Source organism: Canis lupus, chromosome 28 (assembly GCF_011100685.1).
Source record: "Canis lupus familiaris isolate Mischka breed German Shepherd chromosome 28, alternate assembly UU_Cfam_GSD_1.0, whole genome shotgun sequence".
Taxonomy (NCBI): Eukaryota; Metazoa; Chordata; class Mammalia; order Carnivora; family Canidae; genus Canis; species Canis lupus.
The window spans coordinates 40260261-40285050 of NC_049249.1; the positions used below are offsets into that span (position 1 = coordinate 40260261).

The 24790-nt window shown below is 51.0% G+C and overlaps 1 long non-coding RNA gene across 1 annotated transcript; it reads left to right on the top strand.

Annotated features, from left to right (window-relative positions):
• Nucleotides 1-1366: 1366 nt before the first annotated feature.
• Nucleotides 1367-24074, top strand: LOC119866542. The gene is made up of 3 exons (XR_005380332.1): nucleotides 1367-4180; nucleotides 23604-23756; nucleotides 23950-24074. It is a non-coding gene; the product is annotated as an uncharacterized LOC119866542 (long non-coding RNA).
• Nucleotides 24075-24790: the final 716 nt, after the last annotated feature.

A 24790-nucleotide genomic window follows, 5' to 3' on the forward strand; every position in this document is an offset into this window, starting at 1 on the left:
GAACCAGGGAGGGGCCACGGGGGCACCCAGCGGGGACGCACCCCCTACAGCCCAAGAGAAGGGGCCTCAGAACCAAACCCCTTGCAGACACGGTGACCGTGGACCCCCGGCCTCCAGACTGCCCCCCGTCTGTGGGATTTCCTATGGCAGCCACACTGACCGCCACATGCTCCCTCCTGCAGCCTCCTGCTTTCCCTCGAGCGTCCACCGAGGGGCTGCTTCTCCCCGCAGCCTCCCTGGACTCTGTCTCAGGCAGATCCGCTGTGGTTTCTCTTCAACTCACTCCCCTAAAGTTCTAGCTGTGTGTGCACATGTGTGTGCATGCCCATGTGTGTGCACAGGTATGTGTGCATATGCCCTGTGTGCATGGGTATGTGCATAGATGTGAGCATGTGCGCATGTGTGCATGGTGTGGGCACGCTGTGTGCACAGATGTGAGTGTGTGCACAGGTGTGCATAGGTGTGGGTGTGTGCACACATGTGTGCGTGCCCATGTGTGCACAGGTGTGAGTGTATGCACATGTGTGCATGGAGTGGGCATGCTGTGTGCACAGATGTGACTGTGTGCATGGGTGAGAGCACAGGTGGGTATGCACGCACATATGTGCACGGCTGTGCTGTATCTTATCTTTCCTGACGGTCTGAGTCCCGTGAAACCACGAGTCATTCTCATGCATGCCCCGTCTCTGAAGCCCCGCCAGTAAGCTGCGCGTGGCACGTGCCAGGAGCCTCATCAACACCCACCGCCTCGCGTTCACCTGCCCCAAGCAAATGCTGCAGCTCTGGGAAAGGACAAGGGCTCGTGTGTGAGGAAGAGCCGCTTCCCTGTGCACACTCAAAGCCGCTTCCCTTCTAAAAAAATATTCTGGTTTTAACATTTGACTGACGAGCGCGCTCCTCCCTGTGTTTTCCAGCTCGCGTTGGTGCCTGAGTGACGCTCACCCGCACGGCATGATGGCTTCATTCCTGTCCTTATGACACTCTTGATTGGGGCCACATGCAAGCCTGCAGCTCCTGCGCCTCCTGCCCCCCTCCCACTCACGCTCTCCGCAGACCTGCCCACCCGGTCGGCCCCCGAGAAGGCAGGATTATCCTGCTGCAGGAGGCCTCTCGAGTCAGTGTTCCCGCGACGGCACCTGCTAACCAGCCTGCCGGAGGCCGCGTGGGCGCCAGCGGGGCAGGCTGACGGGGCTGAGGCAGCAGAGCGGGACGTGGTGACAAGGGCTGGATGCCCGGCGTACAGACCCCTGAGAAGTTAACTGACGGCAGGAGGGCTCACCCGAGATCGAAGATAAATACGGAAACAGAAGGTGAAGCTGAATTAAGTCATAGATGTCCAACATTCTAGAAGGCCAGGAGACACCACAAATGGTGCATTTCCCACACAGGTGGGAAGCAAGAACCCTCCTCCCCTAACTCGGCCTTTACCTTGGAATCTGAGACCCTGGCCCTGCAGGATGAAGGAGAGTCAGGACAGCAGCCTCCCTCGGGGTCGGCGCCGTGACCCCCGCCGCCCGCACCCCCGTCTGCTCTGCAGGCTCCGGATCCTCCTCCCCGGGCCAGAGCTAGGATGCGTGTGATGGCTTGTGGGGTGCCCCGTGCCCCCCGCACCCGCCTGCCCGGGTCTGTGGCACGGCCGTGCAGCCCCGACCCGTTTCTGAACTTCCGTGGGCCTCTGCTTCCTTGTAAACAGGGACAGTCGCAAGCTCGTCCGGGGGCCCCGCTCATCACGCAGCCTCACAGTGAGGCCACCCGCAGCCGCACCACCGCCCACTGCCCATGGGCCTTCCTCAGGCCGTCCCCAAATCTGACGACTTCGTACACTGCTCTTCCCCAGGGAAGGGGCCGTAGCTCAGGACGCTGCACCTGGGTCACGTTCGAATGCACCCCCGTGCTGATTTCCGGCCAGCCAGCAGCCCTTCCTCGGGGGGTCGGGGCTCAGGAAGGCTCGGGCTCGGCTCCGATCCTGCTGACTGGGAGCGTGATGCCAAGGCCTCCTGGTTATGCAAATGTGAACGATGCGATCGATCGAGTCTATGGATCCGAGGTTTAGTCTAATCCAGTAGCGACTCGAGATCGAAGTGCATTTGCGAGACGGAGCTCCGCGCTTGACAAGCGTTCAGTTCACACACAAATCACACACCGGTGATCCCTCGAGGTCAGAGGGAGAACAACACACACACCGTGTACGATAACAAGAGGGGGTCGCTTTCATGGAACCAGACCCTGGGCTCAACGGATTGCTGCGGATTACCCCACTTAATCCCCGTGCAGACCTACCAGGTAGGGGCCTTGAATGCCAGGCCGAGGATCCCACGGTTTGTTGACCGACAAGGAGATCTCTGGACATGTCACATATGCAGACAAATACCCTCATCGGTGACAAGCTGACATCCTGCGGGCATCTCATGTCAGTAAAGGGCCAGTGATCAATGTGTGACCCGAAGAATAAGCTTTATTTTCCTCCTACTTCCACTGCCTGTTTGTTCTAAAAGTTTATGAGTGTAATAAATGTCCAGTAAAATCTTTGACCTTGTACGTAGTCATAAATTTACAGATAAAAGTGAACCGTACCGAGGGGAAGCACTGCCGTGAATTCCCAGGTAGCTGTCACTGCTTCTACGTCTCTAAATACTCAAGCAAAAACCTGCATCTTAAGCAGCATCTATAACGAGCATAGAACTTTCCTTCCTAAAAGAATAGTACCAGACTCTCCCCTCCTCATTATGTATTCTTGGGTCACCGATTGAATCAGTTGGCTACGTGTGTGAGTTATTTCTGGGCTCCCCGTGCTGTTCTCTTGGTTCTGTGTGTCTGTCTTCGTGCCAGGACCGCACTGTCTTGGTCTCTCCAACAGATGGTCCTGGGAAAGCTGGACGTCCACAGGCAGAAGAATGAAATTGGACACTTACATTGCATCACGCACACAAAAATCAACTCAGAGTGCATTAAAGACAAACATAAGACCTGAAACCGTAAGGCTCCGGGGAGAAAATACACGGGGAAAGCTTGTTGGCATTGATCTCGGCACTCATTTGACCAATTTGACACCAAGGCCACGGGCGGCGGAAGCAAAAATAAACCAGCAGGACCGCGTGGGACTGAGGAGCTGATGACAACGAAGGAAAGCAGCAACGAATGCAAAGGCAGCCTGTGGGCTAGGACAGAATAGTCCCAAGCCAGATACGCGATACGGGGCTAATACCCACATTATATAAAGAACTCTTACGAAGAATTCCTGATGGATGACAAGAGGAATTATATAAAGAACCCTAAAAATAAAAAATAGGCCGAGGATATGAATAGATCTTTCTCCAAGGAAATACAAACGGTCAGCGGATGTGCAAGAAGGAGTTCAACGTCCCTCATCGTCAGGGAGACACAAGTCAAAACCACAAGGAGAGATCACCTCACACCTGTTAGGGTGGCGAGAATCCTTAAAAAAAACAAAAACAAAAGTAAGTGTTGGGGAAGATGCAGAGAAATCAGAACTCTCCGATTTCACCCTCGGCATGTCAAGTGGTGCCGCCGTAGTGGGAAAGTGTGCAAGTGCCTCACAAAATTAAAAATAGAATTACCTCAAGACCCGGCGATCCCACTTCTGGATAAACATCCGACATCATGGAAATCAGGTTTTCGAAGAGATGTGCCCACCGCTGGGCTGCCTGCAGCGTTACCCCGGCAGCCAAGGTGGGGCGGCCACCGGAGGTCTGCCCGCCGCGAACGAGAGCATTGCACGCACACGCGCACGCACACGCACACGGCCGAATGCGAGCGACCTTTGGAAAGGAGGAGAGCCCGCACCGGGGGACAACACGGTTCAACTGAGGACACGGTGTGAGGCCAAACAAACCAGAGCACCAGGTGATTCCACCTACGGGTGGAATCCCTGCCAGCAGAGCACAGAGCCCTGGGGCGGCGGAGGGGGACGGTACCCACAGGTGGCGCAGTCCCCGGTACGGGCCAGGAGGCCCCGGGCTCTGCCTACCGACCGTGCGGTGGCCGTGTGTCCCGCTCCGACGTCGAGCGCCATCAGGGAAGGCAGCACGGGGCTCTCGGGCCACAGGCCAAGCACGTCTCAGGCCGAGCAGACGGGGCGGTGTGTCCAGGCCCCGAGTCTTGTCCGCGTGGCCACGCCATCAGCAGCCGGCGGGTCGTCAACGGATGGAAGGCTGCTCAGGTAGGTGAGGCGGACGGCCGAGGCCTCCGAGCAACAGGGGCAGCGCCGCGATTGTCCCGGGGCAGCGGGTGGGGGAACCTGCGACCCACGGGCTTGGAGCCAGGCTGGCAGGACCCTGAGCCCCCGGCCACTGGGGACACCCAGGCTGTGCCAGGCAGGGGCTGAGGCCAAGCCCAGCCGGGAGGTGGGCCTCAAACCCAGAGATTGGGAGGAGCAATCTGCCGTGGTGCTTGGAGGGACCCCCTGGCTGACTCAGGCCCCGGGGACTCAGGAGGGGAGGTGCGGGGTCGTGCTGTCCCGGGCTCTCCGCCGGCGTCCCTGCCCCTTCTCGCCCTGGCCCCTGGCCCGGCCAAGCCACCTCTGCTCCCCAGCACCTGCTGCATCTCACATTCGTTGTCTTCTGCGACCTCCCGGAGGCTTCCTACGGCGGGAGCCCTGCCTGGAGGAGGTGACAGGGAGCCAGGCTGGCGAGAGAGGCCGGAGGAGAGACAATTTTATTTTATTTTATTTTATTTTATTTTATTTTATTTTATTTTATTTTATTTTTAATAATAAATTTATTTTTATTGGTGTTCAATTTGCCAACATACAGAATAATACCCAGTGCTCAACCCATCAAGTGCTCCCCTCAGTGCCCGTCACCCACTCATCCCCACCCCCCGCCCTCCTCCCCTTCCACCACCCCTAGTTCATTTCCCAGAGTTAGGACTCTTTATGTTCTGTCTCCCTTTCTGGTATTTCCCACACACTTCTTCTCCCTTTCCTTCTATTCCCTTTCACTATTATTTATATTCCCCAAATGAATGAGACCATATAATGTTTGTCCTTCTCCAACTGACTTACTTCACTCAGCATAATACCCTCTAGGTCCATCCACGTTGAAGCACATGGTGGGTATTTGTCGTTTCTAATGGCTGAGGAATATTCCATTGTATACATAGACCACAGCTTCTTTATCCATTCATCTTTCGATGGACACCGAGGCTCCTTCCACCGTGTGGCTACTGTGGCCATTGCTGCTATAAACATCGGGGTGCAGGTGTCCCGGCGTTTCATTGCATCTGAATCTTTGGGGTAAATCCCCAACAGTGCAATTGCTGGGTCATAGGGCAGGTCTATTTTTAACTCTTTGAGGAACCTCCACACAGTTTTCCAGAGTGGCTGCACCAGGTCACATTCCCCCCAACAGTGCAGGAGGGTTCCCTTTTCTCCGCATCCTCTCCAACATTTGTGGTTTCCTGCCTTGTTAATTTTCCCCATTCTCACTGGTGTGAGGTGGGATCTCATTGTGGTTTTGATTTGTATTTCCCTGATGGCAAGTGATGCAGAGCATTTTCTCATGTGCATGTTGGCCATGTCTATGTCTTCCTTCTGTGAGATTTCTGTTCACGTCTTTTGCCTATTTCATGACTGGATTGTTTGTTTCTTTGGTGTTTAGTTTAATAAGTTCTTGATAGATCTTGGAAACTAGCCCTTCATCTGATACGTCATTTGCAAATATCCTCTCCCATTCTGTAGGTTGTCTGTTAGTTTTGTTGACTGTATCCTTTGCTGTGCAAAAGCTTCTTATCTTGATGAAGTCCCAATAGTTCATTTTTGCTTTTGTTTCTTTTGCCTTCATGGATGTATCTTGCAAGAAGTTTCTGTGGCCAAGTTCAAAAAGGGTGTTGCCTGCGTTCTCCTCCAGGATTTTGATGGAATCTTGTCTCACATTTAGATCTTTCATCCATTTTGAGTTTATCTTTGTGTATGGTGAAAGAGAGTGGTCTAGTTTCATTCTTCTGCATGTGGATGTCCAATTTTCCCAGCACCATTTATAGAAGAGACTGTCTTTCTTCCAATGGATAGTCTTTCCTCCTTTATCGAATATTAGTTGACCCTAAAGTTGAGGGTCCACTTCTGGGTTCTCTATTCTATTCCATTGATCTATGTGTCTGTTTTTGTGCCAGGACCACACTGTCTTGATGACCACAGCTTTGTAGTACAACCTGAAATCTGGCATTGGGATGCCCCCAGATATGGTTATTTTACTCAAAAACAAAACATGTCTCTTCCTACACTCAGAAATTATTCCTTATCCAACACGAATTATGACAAGATGTGTGTGTGTGCAATTATATAAGCTTGCCACGAAGGATCATATAATTTGTTCTAAACAGACTTTGGAAAAAAAAAAAACATTATCCCAGTAAATGTTAATAATTACCTAATAGTATTGGTTCCCAAGATGAGGTCCTTAGAAATGAGAACTCATTTGGATTTCCCAGTTTGAACCCGGAAACCAATATTATTTCGTGGTCACGTCTCATCTAAAATTCTGGTCTGTGATAGTAACAAACATCACCTTTTGTTAATAATTATTATAACCTAATTAATTTCCAGGCAGTCATATATTTTGTCCAAAGCTTATAAATTGACAATTATGGCGGGAAATGACAGAAACTGAGTTTTTTTTTTAGTGCAAGCATAGCGAATTAAATTATTTTAGTTTTCTGTACATACAATTTTTATTTCATTTTCAAAAGGACTGAAATAACCTTGATGGAAGATGTTTGTTTATTATTTATATAATTTTTTTTTGCGATTTTATTTATTTATTCGAGAGCGAGGCAGAAACATAGGCAGAGGGAGAAGCAGGCTCCCTGCAAGGATCCCGATGTGGGACTCGATCCCAGGACCCCGGGCAAGATTGTGCAAGATTGTACTTAAGCACAAAGTAGTTTTATCTTAGCTACATCAACACTCCATGAAGCCCTGGGGCTGCCCGTGCTGTGATTTCTGAAGAAAGACCTACTCCAGTGTTTACAGACGGACCCACAGTGGAAGAGCTGGGATGAATTTAAAACTCAGAACACAATCACTGAGCTCTGCACCTGACGCGGAAGGTCTAGGCGACCGTTAGCTTGGTCGCGGTCACGAGGACGGCCACGGACTGGGGACAGCCTTGCCGAAGCCCAGCATGGCTGCACCTCTCAGACCAGGGTTTGCAGTTCCAGCCTGGATGAACCACACAGTGGGCATGGCTCATCTTTTCCAGGTCACTTTTTAAAAGCTCCATTACAATTCTTTAAAAAAAGTTTTAAATGGCATATATTTTTAAAAATAACCCAGAAAATTTTTCTTACTGCTTTTACTAGCATACGCCTATGGCAGCAAATGTCAGAGTCATGGTCGGTGATTCCTAGTATTTGATGAGACACAAATGTAAGGATAATAGAGCAATTTCTGGGTAAGCTATCCCTGGAAGGAGAAAGGGCTCACTTTGGGAGACAGTGATGGATGGGTCCCTGCAAAGCCGCTCTGTATCCCAGATCCCGTTCCCTTTGTGATCTGTGGCAGCTTTTGCACATAATTTTTATTTATTTATTTATTTATTTATTTATTTATTTATCTATTACATAACTTTTATTTATTTTTTTGTAAATTTATTTTTTATTGGTGTTCAATTTGCCAACATATAGAATAACACCCAGTGCTCATCCCATCAAGTGCCCCCCTCAGTGCCCGTCACCCAGTCACTCCCACCCCCCACCCACCTCCCCTTCTACCACCCCTAGTTCGTTTCCCAGAGTTAGGAGTCTCTCATGTTCTGTCTCCCTCTCTGATATTTCCCACTCGTTTTTTTCTCCTTTCCCCTTTATTCCCTTTCACTATTTTTTTATATTCCCCAAATGAATGAGACCATATAATGTTTGTCCTTCTCCGATTGACTTCTTTCACTCAGCATAATACCCTCCAGTTCCATCCACGTTGAAGCACATGGTGGGTATTTGTCGTTTTTAATAGCTGAGGAATATTCCACTGTATACATAAACCACATCTTCTTTATCCATCATCTTTCGATGGACACCGAGGCTCCTTCCACAGTTTGGCTATTGTGGACATTGCTGCTTTGCACATAATTTTTAAACGGGCCTTAAAATACAACACGTTTTCTGTCCAGGAGATGCGTGCAGGAACAGGGATCGGAATGAGCATGATGATGGACACATTCGCCCAGCTAAGTCTCCACGACTATTGGGATGTCCAATCCTCCACATGGAAGCCATCAAATGTTGGACTGCCCTGATAGGCCCTGGAGATCCCCGTTCTACGCACCCCTGAGGCACCTCTGGACATGCCGCGCAGCCACCACCACCAGTCACGAGTGTGCACCGGTATCTTGTTACTCACTCATTCTCTTAACATCTGTACACGGCTCCGAGGGAAGCAGGAACACGTGCTCGTTTTCTGCCCACGCACCAGAAATGTGCATCCACGGTGGCTCTTATCAATAAATCATTTCCCATCATTGATCTGTTCCGTTGAACATATACTCCCTCAAATGCATAGCAATATATATGTTTCAACCACAAATAATAACACGTGTGATGTAGAATACATTTGTCAAGACAACTACATCCCATCAGCTGCCTCTGAACATCCACCACCCAAAAAACCCTACTTCCCATAGCACATCAAAGACCTTTAGGTGCACAATCATTAAGAAAAAAATTTTAATTCCATGAAAAACATGATTAATTAGTTGTATATTTCACATTCATAGAATACATATGAACAGTATCTCCTATTTCATTTTTTCTTTGAAAATACCAAACTACATAGAGACCCATGCTCCCATTGATGTCTGTTTTGTACATTACTAAACCCCTGACTCAGTTGGGGTAAGAAGCCAGACCCCCACCCTCTGCCACCACTTTGCCCTCCTACAGCGTTAATGGATCCAAAGGACCCACAATCGTATTTAGGAAACTGGTGTTTTAAGAGCAAACACGGAAAGATCGTCATGATTGTTTTCAGCATCCCGTTAAAGTGGTATTTGGAAATTTGGGGAACAAAACCTGTTAGGTAGTGATAACTATTTCTAAAGAAAATTGTACATTCTAATGTACAAATTACATCCAATTTGTGAGAAATTGTTTCGTTCGTTTATTAATTATAACCTGGAATTTATTTGGTGACACAGCTTCATTGAGAAAAACCTCACTCTTGAGTATTTTCCATTGACATCCATTTGGATTGGTAGGTAAATGAACACAAAGATGCCAAACTATGTATCCCCTTTGTGTAAAGCAGCTTTATAATCACAGGCAGAGAGATAAGCTTAATGTTTTACACTAATAAGTAATACAGATTTTAAATAAGACCAAATAAAAATCATACTTTTTCCATATAGCTAACAAAAAAGAGCAAACGAGCTGAATTTCTGAGATTTCAGAGCTCCCTGGAGAGGAGAATGAAGTGTGGCAGCTTCCAAGCCTGCAGAAGGGGCCCTGTTGGGCAGGTGGCAGAGATGAGGGGACATCGCAGGGCTTGACCAGTCTTGGGGGTTGGTGGTTGATTGGAGTCTGCAAGAGCTCTGAAGGTGAGGACAGATCGTACAGCCCAGTGACAGGGTGTATCAAAGAGATGAAGAGGTCAACAGGAAGAGCTGCCGGTGACCAAAGATGAAACAATTTGAGTAACAAAATAGTCTTATTGGTTTATAACCAAAAGTATCCTTTAAAAAACCCACATATGAGTCCATATAGGTATTATGACTGAATAAAAAATTGGAAAGAATAGAAGTGCCCCAGTTAGAAGGGCTCTAAATGATTCGTGTGGATAATCCACCATCCCAGAGATGGGGCAAAGTCCCTGCTCCTCAGCATGGCCCACACACTTTCTCCCAAAGAGCCCAGTATGGGGAAGATGAACCCTGAGGAGCCTGACAAGCACCACTTCAAGCCAAACGATCAAGGTTAACAAGCCACGAGAAGTCATGTTGGTGGCAGGTACCGCTGGAATAACGTGATGAGAAAGGGCCCTTTACTCTGGCGTCCTTCCTCCCAAACTCACATCACTCCAATGTAATCATAAGAAAAGCATTTCTCCTGGAGGGAATTTTATGAAACACCGCAAAACAGTTGTGGTCATGAAAAACAAGGGAAGTCCGAGAAACCGTCACAGCCAAGCAGAGACTCAGGAGACATGAGACTGAATGTCATGTGCTGTCCTAGGCAGGATCCTAGGGCAGGGAAAGGACACCTGGGGAAAACCTAGGAAATATGACTAAGGTAGACTGTAATTCATGATATTTGTTTATGGTTGTTTTAGATTAACCATTAATGATGAGAGAAACTGGGCATGGAATAAACAGGAACTGTCTGTGCCCCCTCAGCAAGTATCCTGCAAACCCAAAACTGTTTGAAGTTAAAAGTTCATTAAAAAAAAAACAAAAACAGGGATGCCTGGGTGGTTCAGTGGTTGAGCATCTGCCTTCAGCTCAGGGCGTGACCCCGGGGTCCTGGGATAGAGTCCCACATCAGGCTCCTTGCGTGGAGCCGCCTTCTCCCTCTGCCTGTGTCTCTGCCTCTCTGTGTGTGTCTCTCATGAGTAAATAAAATCTTTTAAAAAAATTTTTAAGCAAAAAATTAATAAAAATTAAAACAGGACCCTGGGTGGCTCAGCAGTTCGGCGCCTGCCTTTGGCCCCGGGGTGTGATCCTGGGGTCCCGGGATCGAGTCCGACATCAGGCTCCCTGCATGGAGCCTGTTTTTCCCTCTCCCTGTGCCTCTGTCTCTCTCTCTCTCTTTCTCTATGTCTATCATGAATAAATAAATAAAATCTTTTTTTTTTAATTTAAAAACAAAAACATTCCTACAAAAAAGTAAACATAGAATCAGCAGCAAGTGGGGAGTACCAAACAGTCTACATTACACATAATTAAACTCCCAGAAGAAGAAAAGAGGGAGAATGGGACGGGGAGAAAAACGATAAAAAGAAATGGACTGGCTGGAAATTTTCCAAATTTAACAAGAAGGAAAAAAAGAATCTGCAAATTCAGGAAGTGTAATAAATGCCAAATGTGATGAATTCAAAGAAAACTACAACTAGATATGCCATGGTCAAATTGATGAAGATAAAGGAAAAAAATCTAAAAAGCAGGAAGTGAAAAACACCCATTATAAGCAAGAGAACAATGGCAAGAGCTGCTGAGCTCTCATCCCAAACAACAATGCCAGAAGACAGTGAGACAATACCGGGGAAAAAAGGTGGAATAAAGACATTTTCCAATAAATAACAGTGGAGAGGATCTGTGGCCAATGGGCTTGTAGGACAAGACACACAGAAAGAAGCCCAAAGCCTGAGAGGAAATGACAACAGATGGACACGGGTCAGCGGGTATGAATGGAGAGCATCAAAATATAAATATGTGGTGAAAATGCTTTTCTTCTACTTTGAAGTCAAATAACTGTCTGCAAATTGTCGGCAATGAACAGCAGGTTTACGATTTGTTGAAATAAAACACATGACAACAATAATGAAGGATCGGGGGAAATAAAAGTGTAGAGATATAAGACTCTCATGCTTTATGTGAAGTGTTATAATATTAATTCATTGTAGAGCACGTGAGTTATGGATGTGTATTAAAATCCTTAGATCAATGACTAAAATAACTTAGATCAATGACTAAAATAAAAAGGATTTATTATAAAATCAAGAAAGGATATAAGATGGGATGTTCTAAAAATAGTTGAAAAACCCAAAGGAAGGCAAGACAAAAGGAACAAAAAGCAAGTGGGTTAAGTGAGGGAGACCAGCAAAATGGCAGACTTAACACCAACCACGTCCATAATTAGATGCAAGTGGCTTAAACATTCCGATTAAAAGGCTGAAATTGTCAGACTGGATTAAAGAAAACAAACAGAAGCCTGTATCGATATATATTGCCAACAAGGCAACTGATTTTAAGTGCAAAGGCAGAGAGGAGAAAGGGTAGGGATGAAGAAGACCAGGATGTGCGCCAAGTACAAGCACCTGGTGGGATGTCACCAAGAACGAGCTGACCTCTCGGGAGACGTGTTCCCAGCGGTACAAAGGGCTCTCCCTAAACAATGAAAAGGTTAATTCCCCAAGAACATACAACAATCCTAAAAGCATATATTCCTAATAACTGAACTCCAAAATACGAAAAGCAAAGATAGGCAAAGTTTTAGAGAAAAAAAAAAACAGATAAATCCACAAATGACAGAACATGCAAAGTTAATTAAGGACACAGAAGATTTGACCAACACTATTAGCAAATTTGACCTCACTGACATTTTTTCAGGTACAGACGCAACATTCACACCCTGCATTCTGTGTGATCATAGACAGTTTTGCCTGTATGAAATTTAAAAATAGAACAAGCTGATTTATGGCAATGAAAGTCCAAATAGAAGTAGCCTCCAAGGGTTGGGAGGTGGGGGTTGATGGGAAAGCAGCAGGGAGAACCATTTCGGGGTGATGAAAATAGTCTATATCGTGACTGGGTTATAGGTTACGCGGGTGTATGTGTTTTTCAAAGCTCATTAAATGTGCACTAAAATCCACACATTTAAGTGCATGTAAGTTATAATATACATGATTTAATGTGATTTACAATATAACATGCCAGACCATAAGCAATGGGAGAAGATTTTCCGAAGCCTCACGTTCAGGGTCTGATTCTTCTGGATCTCTCTCAAATCCGAGTCTCTGTCTCCATGTTTTGCAGACAATATCATTTCTGTGACATCAGGAGCCTGGCCCAGAGTGGGGAATGGTACCTCCTCATCCCGCTCCCCACAGCCATCCCATCGCTAGGATTCCAAAGATTGTCACTGCTTCTCACTTTCAAATAAGTTTAAAAAGCTGATGGAAAAAGTCTCAGAATCAGTGAAGTACAGGAATTTTTTTTTTTAATCAAAATGCCTTTAATAATAACCAAAGACACAGCTGCCTTCCAGAGCCTGAGGGCAGGGGAAGGCGGGAGGAAGGGTGAGGGCCCGGCCACCTAAGTGCTCCTTCATCAAGGAGAACGAGAGCCCCAGGCTCTCACTGTGCCCCTAGAACCGGGACACGGGTCACCCCAGGGGCCCATGAGGCTGGGGAAAAGCAAAGTTCTCAGCTGGGACCTAACACCCTGAAATAAAATGAGCGGTTGGTTTACAGCAAGAAGAGGAGCCCTGTCTCTGGGGGCAGCTCGGAGCTCTCGGGCCCCAAGTCTTTAAATGTGGAGTAAGACAGTCCTAACCCATTCCTACTGCCTCCCTCTCCTGGACGCCATGGATCCAAACAGATGGCAAAGGGCGGCCTGATGGGGACACGCTTGTTGGCACTGATGGAACAGAAAGTTGGGTAGAAAGTTGTTCTGTCTCGCCCACAGTCCACACCAGCAGCCGGACCCCCCAGGTGGGGTTGCCGATGTGCCTTCGGGGTCCCCCGTCCTAGAGCCGCGTGCTCTCGTATTGGGGATGCTCAGAGCAGACCCGAGCATGTGCTCTGAGCTCCTCAGCGGGGGCCCCCGAACCTCTGATCTCCAGGACCAGTGGATATGAGCGAGCTGAGTCAGAAATAGGGTCTTTACAGATGTGGATGTGGAGCTGGGATCATCTTGGACCATCTGCGTGGATCCCTAAGCCAATCACAGGTGTTGTCATTAGAGGCAGAAGAGGAGACACACGCCGGGGGAGATGCCCCGTGAAGACCGAAGCAGAGCCTGGGGGGGCTGCGGCTGTGAGCCCAGGGCCTCCTGGGGCCGCAGGGGCTGGAAGAGGCAGGAAGGACCCTCCCCAGGAGCCTCCGGAGGGAGCCCGGCCCTGCCGACACCCCGATTTCAGACGTTCATCTCCAGAATGTGAGAGAATCCACGGCTCTGCATGTGGGGGCCCCAGGACACCGCCCCCCACCTCCCGGGGCTCCGGGGTCACAGCCGCAGGGTTCACAGAGCAGCATCTCCGTGCACTCACGCTCAGGTGTGTCCCGACCTCGGGTGGGTCCCCACGGCGCCCCCGGGAAGCCCTCCCAGCCCTCAGCAGACCCGCGGGGGCTGGGGGGGCAAGTCCTGGCGCCCAGCAGGACTCCAGGGATCTCAGCTACACGCCTCCGGGATGCAGCGGGCACTTCTTCCTTGGACTCGCTTGCACACTTTTCAGCCCAAGACAACGGATGCAAGAAACGTGGACTGACATGCCCCTAGCCTGGGGGGTCAGGAGCATCCACTCCCGGCTACAGGACCCAGGGAATTGGGGCATCTTCCAGGCCACGTGTCACCACAGAGCCTAAAGAGGAGGACCCGCCGTCGCGCAGTGGCCCTTCGGGGAGAATCAGGTAGACGTCTGTCCCTCGAGTGGGTGACAGGAGCGCCTGCCCTTCGGGCCTGTTCCCTCCCCAAGTGCTGGGAGAGGAAGGCGGTGGTCAGGGCCGGATTTCCAAGAAAAGACTGCATTGCTCTATTACCATGACAATTCAGAAATCCTCCAAACATTCATTTTTAGAGAATAATATTAGTAAGTTTAAATCCCTCAAAATACAGCCTTTTGTTGCTCTCCACGCTAGCTATAAATTTCCCTTTGCAGCCTGCTAACACGATTTATTAGTAATCTAGGGCGGTCTGGGCATGCGAGTCTGAGGCTGGCCAGTGAGTCCACGTAATGATCATTTGATCCGCCTCATATCTGGAATTTATTGAGACAATCAGGACAGCAATTGTCTTTTCATAATCTGATCAATGAAACCCCACTGGGAGAGAGACAGTGTTTTAAAAAGCAATTGTTTAAATGAACTTGATATTTTTATTGCAAAAATACATCACAACACGCTTTAAGGTTGGATGTTAGCTCAGTAACCACAAACATTATTCACATGATTCATGGAGAAGTTAATGACAAACACTGTTGTCTTTTACATAATCTAATAAAAAGCTTATTAATGTAAGGGAAGATCCGGGCCGGGCGGACGCACACACGGTGTGATGTGTTCATTTACGGTAATGAAATAAGTTGAATTCTGTCAAACTTGCTTTTTCCCTGAACCCGATGCCAGCGGCATGTGCAGCGGCCACTGCTGGCACCCCGCGGGGTCCTGAGCGCCCCGTAAGCTGGATCACGCATGCACCGTGTCTGGGGAGATGGCCTCACCTGCGCAGGGCGGCTGCCCTCTGTTTTCCTACCTGTAGGGCTGGCATCGCTTCCTGGGAGACTCGGCGAGCGCCCTGGGGAGTATTCAGTCGGGGAGTGCAGGGGGCAGAGGAGCTCAAGAATCCCCCTTCCCTCCGCACCCCAGGCTGGGGCCCTGCAGACTGGGGAGGTGGGGCCCCATTCTGCTGCTCAGCAGCGGTGCCCCCTGGAGATGGGACGGGGCCTGTTGTCTCCTCTAAACGTGCAGCCGGGACACACACACACATACCCCATCACTGACCTGCCACCAGGCTGCTAGGAACCACAGCCGCGAAACAAAGCACTTCCCTGTGGGTGCCCGGAGCCCAGGCAGGTGCCCTGTCTGCCCCTCTCTGTACACACACACCTGCCAGGGGCCAGCCCCTCCCCATTGGCCCTTCACTGTTTGCAACACTCAGGACATCCCTGGCAAGACAGTGGCCAGGAAGTGGTACTGGGGCATGGGTTTGGGCAGCTGAGGAGGGGGTCCAGCAGCCCCAGCCGTGCTGCTGAGGACAGTGTCCATCCAGGGGCCGTGGGCAGGTGCAGGACCGCTTCACAGCCTGCTCTCCACGTGAAAGATGGGGGGCCCAGGGGTGGGACCCCCAGGGCTCCTACAGACCTCACGGCAATGTACCTGCTTGAGGGCACGGAGTTTAAGAGTGAAGGGGAACACAGGCCCAGGCCGCCAGGGTCCAGCCCCGGCTCTGTACTCACCGTCTGACCTCCACCTGGCACCTCGCCGCTCTGCGCCTGGTTTCCCCGTCTGACATGAGGGTAATGATAGCACCACCTGCTTCACAAGCTTGTTCTGAGAACAAGCAAGACGATGCACAGAACACGGGGGGACAGTTTCCGGCACACGCGGAGTGCTAGTAAATGTTAGGCATCTGCTTTCCCAAATGTTTCCTTCCACCCTGCCTCACGACCCGCCCCACCCCACCCACCCCTCCCCCGACCCACCAAGTGCACACCCACCTCCGGGCCTTTGCACGTGCTCTTTTCCCATCTGGGGCCCCTTCCCCAGGTATCAGCACAGCCACTCCCCCGTTGCGTTCATGTCTCTGCTAAAATGTCCCTTAATCAGTGAGATCTCCTAACGGATGTATGAGAACGGCCCTGCTGTTACTTCCTGAGGCCCAGATCCAAGACCTTAGCTCTCAGTTACTCATTTTACACAGAGTGCATTATCGTCTGACACAATACACATTTATTGTTAGAAAACAAAAACAAAAACAAAAATAATTAGAAATTTAAAAAACAAAAACATGCTTCTAAAAACATGTTTCTTATGCCAAAGAAGTAAATACCTGAAAGTGAATTACTGAAAAAAGGAGAGAAATGAACTACAAAGCACATATCAAAACTCACAGGATTTCATGGACATGGGACTTAGAGAAAATGCACAGCTTTTAACACTTTTATTACTTAAAAACAAGAATAAAAGACAGTATTTACCTTAAAGTCTACAAAAATAAAAATTTTTATTGGAAAGAGCCTTGGCGTCCATCAAAAGATGAATGGATCAAGAAGCTGTGGTCTATGTGGACAGTGGGATATTCCTCAGCCATTAGAAACGACAAATACCCACCATGTGCTTTGACGTGGATGGACCTGGAGGGTGTGATGCTGAGTGAAGCAAGTCAGTCGGAGAAGGACAAACATTATATGGTCTCATTCATTCAGGGAATATAAAAAATAGTGAAAGGGAATAAAGGGGAAAGGAGAAAAAACAAGTGGTAAATATCAGAAAGGGAGACAGAACATGAGAGACTCCTAACTCTGGGAAATGAAGTAGGGGTGGTGGAAGGGGAGGTGGGTGGGGTGTGGGGGTGACTGGGTGACGGGCACTGAGGGGGGCACTTGATGGGATGAGCACTGGGTGTTATTCTATATGTTGGCAAATTGAACACCAATGAAAAATAAATTTAAAAAAATAAAATAAATAAAATAAAATAAAAACAAAACACACCCAAATAAAATCACATTAAGTGATAAAGACAGAACTAAAGAGACAAAACAAAAGAGAATAATAGGACTTATGAATAAAGTAAGAACTAATCTCAATAAAAATAAAACTTTCCTAATACTATTAATTAGAAAGGGAGAGAAATATAGATGAAAAAAGACACGAGAAACAGGTATAACCCAGCTGCAAATAAGAACATGAAGATGTTCATGAGTTTAAAAGTCTCACTGAGAAGGTTCGCTTTCCAGGAAAACCAGAATAGCCCTGGGAGTTCATGGAAAAGTGTCGACCTCTTGGATCAGAAGGAACCAGAGAGCGTGTCAGCCAGACGACGGGCAGGAGGCTCGCAGTGAGCGTGGGCAACACGGTCTCAGTCGGAGGCGAGCGGTGACATCAAAGGAGACAGATACCGTCTGTGCCCGTTCAGGGGTTCCGGGGCGACACGCAGCTGAAGGAACGTCCCACCCGAAGTTGTGGAGCCGACACAGACCGACTTACAGACTCTGACAAAACACAGGCAAGATCGCTGGGGGCCAGCATCACTCGTTTAGGTCCGAAATCCTAAATAGTGCATGCATGCCCACGCACATGTGCATGCAAACATGTAGACATGTGTGGGCACATGCACCCATGCATGCATGCAATACACAGACACATGTGCACATGTATATCCACACGCACTGACATGCACACATACACATGTGCACACACATGAAGGTGCACGTGTATACACACAGGCATGTGTGTGCACACACATACATGTCCATGCATACAGATGTGTGGACACCTATACAGATGTGTGCGTATATGCATGCACACGTGCATAAATGTGCACACACATTCATGCATACACATGCACACACAGGGACATGTGCACACATACACTTGTACAAACACACAAATATCATGGGCACGTAAGAGTCATTACTGGGCTGCAAGAACTGGCATTCCCCAGGAGATACATACATACAATTCATCCTATCAGTAGGTTAAACGTTTTCTGGAAAGTTCTCTCCCATTTCTAAAACAGCATTTGATAAATTTTAATAAGTATGTTTTAAGGTCTGCATGAACTAAACATAGAAACAAATTTTCTTAACACGACAAAATATATCTACCTCAAATTAAATGCCAGTGTCACCCCTGATTCTGGACGTTAGGGACGATTATCGTCTGGAGCAGGGCAAGGTGCCTGTTATCCCCAGAACTTATCATCATCCCAAAATGCCTCCTGGTGCATTCGCCACATGCAGGGTGCACACGGGGCGTGCAGGCGGGGAGCACGGCTGGTGTAGTTGTGAATTCCACAAACACATACTGAAAATATACATAAGGATAGTGCTCCCACCCACTGACGGCAAACAAAGCAAAGAATTAAAACTGGCGTTAGCAAAATAAAAAATTTTAAAAAATTTTTTTAAATTGTTTTAAAAACTGCCATTAGCAACGGCGATAAGTAATAAATTAGATGCATACATATTTACGTTTGTGGCTCTCAATTATGGAAAAACTGAAATTTTCCAAGTGCCAAGTGGAGACGATGTATTAAACGCATTTTGTGGTGTTGGTCAGCTGTCAACGATGAGAGCGAGTATACAGTGACGTGAGAACGACGTGGGTGCTGCGTCCAGTGAAAGAGGAATGTTTGGCTCTATGTCACGTGCTATATGTTTTTCCTCGTCCCTTTTGTGATGCCTGGAAGGACAGAAACCAAATACCAGCAGTGATAATGTGGGGGATGGGGAATTCCTTCTTCTCTTGGCTTCCCCATCACTTCTCCACACTACGCAGGTTATCATTTTTGTAATTAAAAATAATTTTGGATGAATGGGGAAACACTCCCATAGAAGAAATCGTGTGATGTTGCAGCTAAAATTTTATCTTTTAGGATTTAAAAAAAAATTTTTTTTTTGAGACAGAGAGAGATTGGAGGGAGGGGAAGAGGGAGAGGGAGCGAGAGAGGCTTAGGCAGGCTCCACGCCCAGGCCAGCGCCTGACCTGGGGCTCGATCTCACAACCTTGGGATCAGGACCTGAGCTGAAACCAAGCGTTGGACGTTTAACTGACTAAGCCACCCAGGTGCCCCTAAAAAAATTTTTTTTTAAATAAATAAATAAATAAACTTTTATAAAGACAAAAATGATTCTTTGTTCCCTCCTCTTAGCTGTTAGGGTAGCTCCCCAGACCCAAATACTTCACTTGCTCGGCCCCTGATGGTGACGGTCCCGTTCTTATGCTTAACTGGAGGCTCCATCTGTCTGTGTGATGAGCGGTCAGTTCCACTCACAGCTGGCGGGTGGACAGTGGGTGTCTGCACCTGCTCCTGGCGGGGTTCGGGCCGGCGGAGTAGCGGCTGCCCAGCGCATCAGAAATACGCTGCATCATATCCAAGAGTTGGAATGAGACACATCGTAACGTCAGGTTGTGTGCTCTTTGCAGATTTATTTTCACTTAGACCATCCTCACCTCTTCCTCACCTAGAGACTGCACAGGTATTTGCAAAAGGTAAAAACGCCCACTGGACCCCTAAAGACGTGGAGATCACATCCACGCAGCATGATCCTGGCCGCAGAGGCCATAAGAATTAGCTACGAGGCGCAGCTGTCCGTGGAGAAATGTACATGGCCCACCTGAACTCTGGAAAATTTTGCAAAATTTAGAAATTCGTATGGGAAAACCAAATTCTTTTTTAATGTGCTTGGAGCAAAGTGATGCTTTCTAAGTGTGCCTTGGGTGTTGCATGGGCCTGCGTGTCTCTCACCTCGTTCACAGCCCTCCTCTGAAGTCCAGGCAGCGTGTCCACCAGCAGCTGGGGAGGTCCTGTCCGCCTCCTCGAGGGTTGTCCGCCCACCCGGCATTTGCCTTCAGGTCTCACTTTTCACAAAGGAAAGTTCTAATTAGTCGTCAGCGTGAAGGGAGCACCAGCCACCTACCTGGCATTGGCAGCCGATGGGGATGAGAGATGGGCATTTGTAGAAAAGCATGCAGTTGGGGAGCTGGGGGTGCTTCCTGCTGGCAGGGGCTCGGCGCAGCCGCCCGGGGCCCAAGGAGACGCACAGGCGGGAGGCACGCGGCAGGACTAGGCACCCCCGTGTTTAAATGCCGGTGCCCCCTCTGCACATGACAAACATACGCATGGGGGGCGGGGGGCGGGGGGCAGTGCCCATGAAAAGTTACTCCAGGACCCAAGGAAACTGCAAAATGTGGGTTATGAACAAACCCCCCTTGTTGGACATTAAAGGAAAGGGAGGTACCGCCCTCAGCCCGGAAGGCACAGCACCCGTTACCGTCTGTCGCTGCCATGGTCATCACGGGGTCTCCGTGGGGGACCCGAACCCACGCACCTATGGGGCTGACCCTGGGGCCGGGCAGAGCCGGCCTTCGAGAGCCACTGGACTCGATTAACAAGGAACAACCGGTGAATTCGAGCCTAGAAGCACGGGATGCAAACCCTTCAGGCCACGCCAGGGCCCGGCTGGGTCGGCAGACGCTTCGTGAGAACAAAGAAGCTGCCAGGGTCAAATGCGCCCCATGGCAGCCACGACAGCCGCACCCGTGGGGAGGACGCGGGCACCGGGAGCCGAGAACCCGCCCCGTTAGCCCAGCGACCTCTTCTTAGGGCCCATCGTCCTCCGGTGTGGAGAACCTGCGTTTGCTGCTTCAGAGCAGCCACTGAGAAGCAGAAGAACCAGGAAACTGCGAACGCGGCGCCGCTCCCAGCCCCGGGTGTGAGCTCGGGGGTGGACGGCAGGACGAAGGCGCGTGTCCTCTCTCCCGGGTCCCCACGCCGCCCAGGGCATAAGGCTGGAGAGTCAGGGCAGCAAACTCCCTGACGCGTTCACTGCGGCCTCGGCTGGCAGCTGGGGGGCGTGACGGGAGACGGGTGGCGGGGGCCGCGGACACCAGGGCGTCCCCAGAGCGCTGCCCACCGCGCTGCCACCCGGCCTGCGGGTCCTGCGTTCTGAATACGACGTTAGAGCCCCTTCCTCAAGATAGCAGGCTCTGTGCAGAGACAGAAGGAGCTCCAAGGGAATAAGACACAGAAGCCCACCCGCTCCAGGGCGGCTGTGACCTGTGTTGTTGGAAGGTGCGGCCCGGGCCCCCCACCCCGGGGACTCGTGTGAAGAACTGCATTAAGTGGGCACCGGGGGCCGGGACTACGTTCCCTGAAGAACTGTGGGTTGCAAGGAAATCGTTTCCCGCTCATCACCGCCTGAATCTGCAGAGCGTCCTCTGAAGGTTGGGGCAATTCCTCAAAACCACCCAGACGTCCGCCAAGGAGCCCGCGCGGCTCTGCGTTCCAAAGCCGTGCGTGCAATGCAATCCCCGAGCCATGAGATCACTCCCGCCAGGCCCAGCTCGCAGGGCCTCCCAGTCCCCAGGCCAGAAGCCCCTGCGCCCGGGGCCTCCTGGCTACGCGGACGCACACGTGAAGGACCCTCACCTTCCTTGCAGATGTGGAGAGAAAGGAGCCTCCGAGCTGCTTCTCTATCCCCAGAGCCGCCAGGACTGTGCACAGGCCTCGGGTCACACGCGTGACCCCCCGGAGCTGACAGGCGCTCGGACATGGCCCTGCACCCACTTCTGGGCACCTGTTCGTTAGTAAGTCGCCACGACCTCGTCCGAGCTTTCAATTGATCAAAACAATCGGGCTTGCGGGGTAAGAAGAGCAAAGCAGCTCACAAGCAGGATCCCAAACTGAACACATCACATAACAACGTTTTGGGTAAAATAAAAAGAGGTGTGTGCGTGTGCATATGTGTGCACGTGTGTGTGCATGCGTGTATGTGCGTGTGCACGTGCGTGTCAGTGTCTGCACAGACACCTGCACGTGCCACAGTCACATGTGACCCTAACAGGCACGTCCTCCGCCTTCCCCCTGCTCCTCTGAGCAGACGCCCGCACGCCCCGAGCACCCTTGCTGTCATGGTGACGCTGGCCGGTCCAGGCGTGGCTTCCACGGCCCGGGGCCCCTCCTGTGTCCCACTTTTTGCCTGTCACGTGCCTTCCTCGAGGACCACGTCCGCCCTGGCGTCCACCAAGGGCCCATCCCGTCTCCTCTGAGCTTCTCTCAGGGCCTGAGCGTGTGGCACCCGTCGCCCCTTGTAGCTGCCCCGTGCCCCTGCCAGCGAGGCCTTCTGAGCGAGGGTGCCGTCCCGCGGTGCCTGCCCCACACCCCTCCCTCGGGCGGAGGAGCCCTCCCTGCAGGAGGCCGTGCACCTGGGGTTCTCTGACTCCCACGTAACTACAGACGCTCGTCGGAGGCCGGCCTTGTTATCCTCCTTCCAGGAAAAAGAAGTCTCGACCAGAGAGCCAGGCATACTGGGCTTACCTGTCATGTTCTTCCAGAAACTTCTTTGCAAATGTCCGTTTGTGGGGCCTTGCTGGGGCCCACGGCCACCGTGCTCTACAGAGAGGCCCCTAAGGGCCCGGGGAATGGATCATCCCCTCCAAAGAACGCCAGGGAGCCCAGAGGAGAGTTGGGCTGGCTTTCGGCAAAGCAGGTTGGGATTCCAGGATGTTCTCTCTCAACCGACCAGGGAGCTCAGGTGTTCAAATCACACCTGAGAAATGACGCTGGGAGCCGGGACGTATGGGAAGCGAGACGCAAGGGGAGTGCGGGTTTCAGTTTGCAAACTCTCGGGAATCGGCGGCTCTGCCGACCTCTGTGCACAACGGCGGGGACCTGGCCGACCCTCAGGCTCACCCAGCCCTCCTCTGCCTTCCTGCCCACTGGGCCATGAGCTGTTTGGGGCCTTAGATCTGGTTGGTTCGATGAAGTGGCTCCCCGGGCCACTGCAGGGGGACAGAGAGACGAAGGCGGGGCATCCAGGCAGAGCCCACTAGAGGCTGGCGGAGGGAGCCGTCGTAAGATTTTGTTGGTTCGCTTCCATTAATCCTGTGCATCCAAGAACCAGCTGAACACTTGTCGGGAAAACTGCTTCCTGGCAGCTCAATGTTTGGGGCCTGTCGTGAGGAATTCCCAGCTGGGAGTAAAAGTGGAAAACTTACAGACTTGCAGTCACCGAATTCACAATGCAAACACCGAACTGTGCTCCTGGAGCTAATAAGCCGCAGTGAGCGGGGCCCCGGAGCTGACGAGACGACGCGGAATGTGCCACCGAGCATGAAAGTCTCCTCCTGAGTCCCAGCTGACAGTTCCCATAAAATGCAATACTTAAAAAAAAAAAAAAAAAAAATGCTGATGCCAATCACAGCCCGGACCTGACAGGTGCTCGCCTACAGTGTTTTCTGTGGAAGAGAAATCAGAAAGCAGAAATCACCAGGAAGCCAGCTTACCCCAAATACAGAAACAGGAGAAATCCGGGAGTTCCAGGCCGGATCTCAGCCCCCTGAGCGCCAGGCTCTGAAATCCCCTGAATCCCAGAAAGCGCCCCCAACACCTGCAGGAACCCCACCGTCAGGAACCCGTCCTCCTGCCAAATCCCAGCACGACACCCCGGTCCACCTGATGCTCCTTGTGTCTTACCGTCCCTTGACTCTGTTTCTCTAGATTTCGGGTTGAGGGAGGCCCCACGATGTGAACACCCCCGCGTTTACCCCCCTCCTCTACACGTGACGTGAACTATGAAGTCAGCACCGACTCAATTCATCTTTCCGAAGCGGTTCCTAACGACGACAAGCCAACGGCACTTCGCCCCCGGAGGTGTGTGCAAGATAAAATAAGCCTCATCTACGTGCGTGAAAAATACACACGCATTAGGTATTCAAACAAAGGAGAGTAGGATTAGTCTTCTGGAGGCATCGTGCCCTCGGTGGCGTACAGGCGGAGGTGGTCTTGTGCGTATTTACACGGCCGGCTTCGGCACCTAATAGATCTTTCGTATCTTATAACTCAGAAGCACGGAGGAAAGGAAGGTGCAGAGATGGAGCCGTGTGGACAGAATGCACTTCTGCAGAACTGTCTGCCGGTCGTAACTAAATCTACGCGGCAGCCGCTTGGCCGACGCTGGTGAGGACGTGCAGCCTCGAGGTCTCCGGGGAGGCACCCGCGGGGGCACAGCTGGCCGGCCAGGAGGTGCGGGCTTTTCGCTGGGACCCCCGGCCTCATGCCGACCAGTGGTGGGATGGCTCGTGGGGCAGCACCCAGGCCCTCCTGCACCGCACGTCCCAGCGTGGCTCAGCGCAGGGACTTGGTGACCCCCCGATCCTGCCAGGCAGCCCCCAACCCTAGGAAGCTCCCATGAGGATGTCAAGGTGAAACGGCGGCTGGGGAGTCAGAGCGTCACATCTCAACAGGGCCTTGGGCTCCTCCAGGACAGGTGAGTGACGGCTCTGGTTCTTGGCCCGACCCGAGTCACGGCTGGTGAGAGGCAGTGGGCTTCCCGCTGGGCTCGTCCCCGGCCGCCGGGCGTCTCTCTGGCGGCCTTGCTGCCCGCTGGCGCCGCTCCTGCCCGGCTCCCTGCCAGTCCCATAGGCCCGGTGAGCCCCCGGCATCCCCGCAGGCCGCGCAGCCGTCCCTTCCTGCACTAGCCGCCGTGTGCTCCGTATCCCGCCATCTGTGCTGAGAACCCTCCCTCAGGACAACTGTCGCCAGAGTACTTGCAGGTACAGCCGACGTGGGCTTCACGGCCGGGTGGCTTGGCCTTAGGGGCTGGGGCACAGGACCCGGCTGTCCCCCGCATTTAGGGGGAAGCGCCTCCGGGAGCCGAGGCTTTGGCACACCAGGCAGCTGCACTG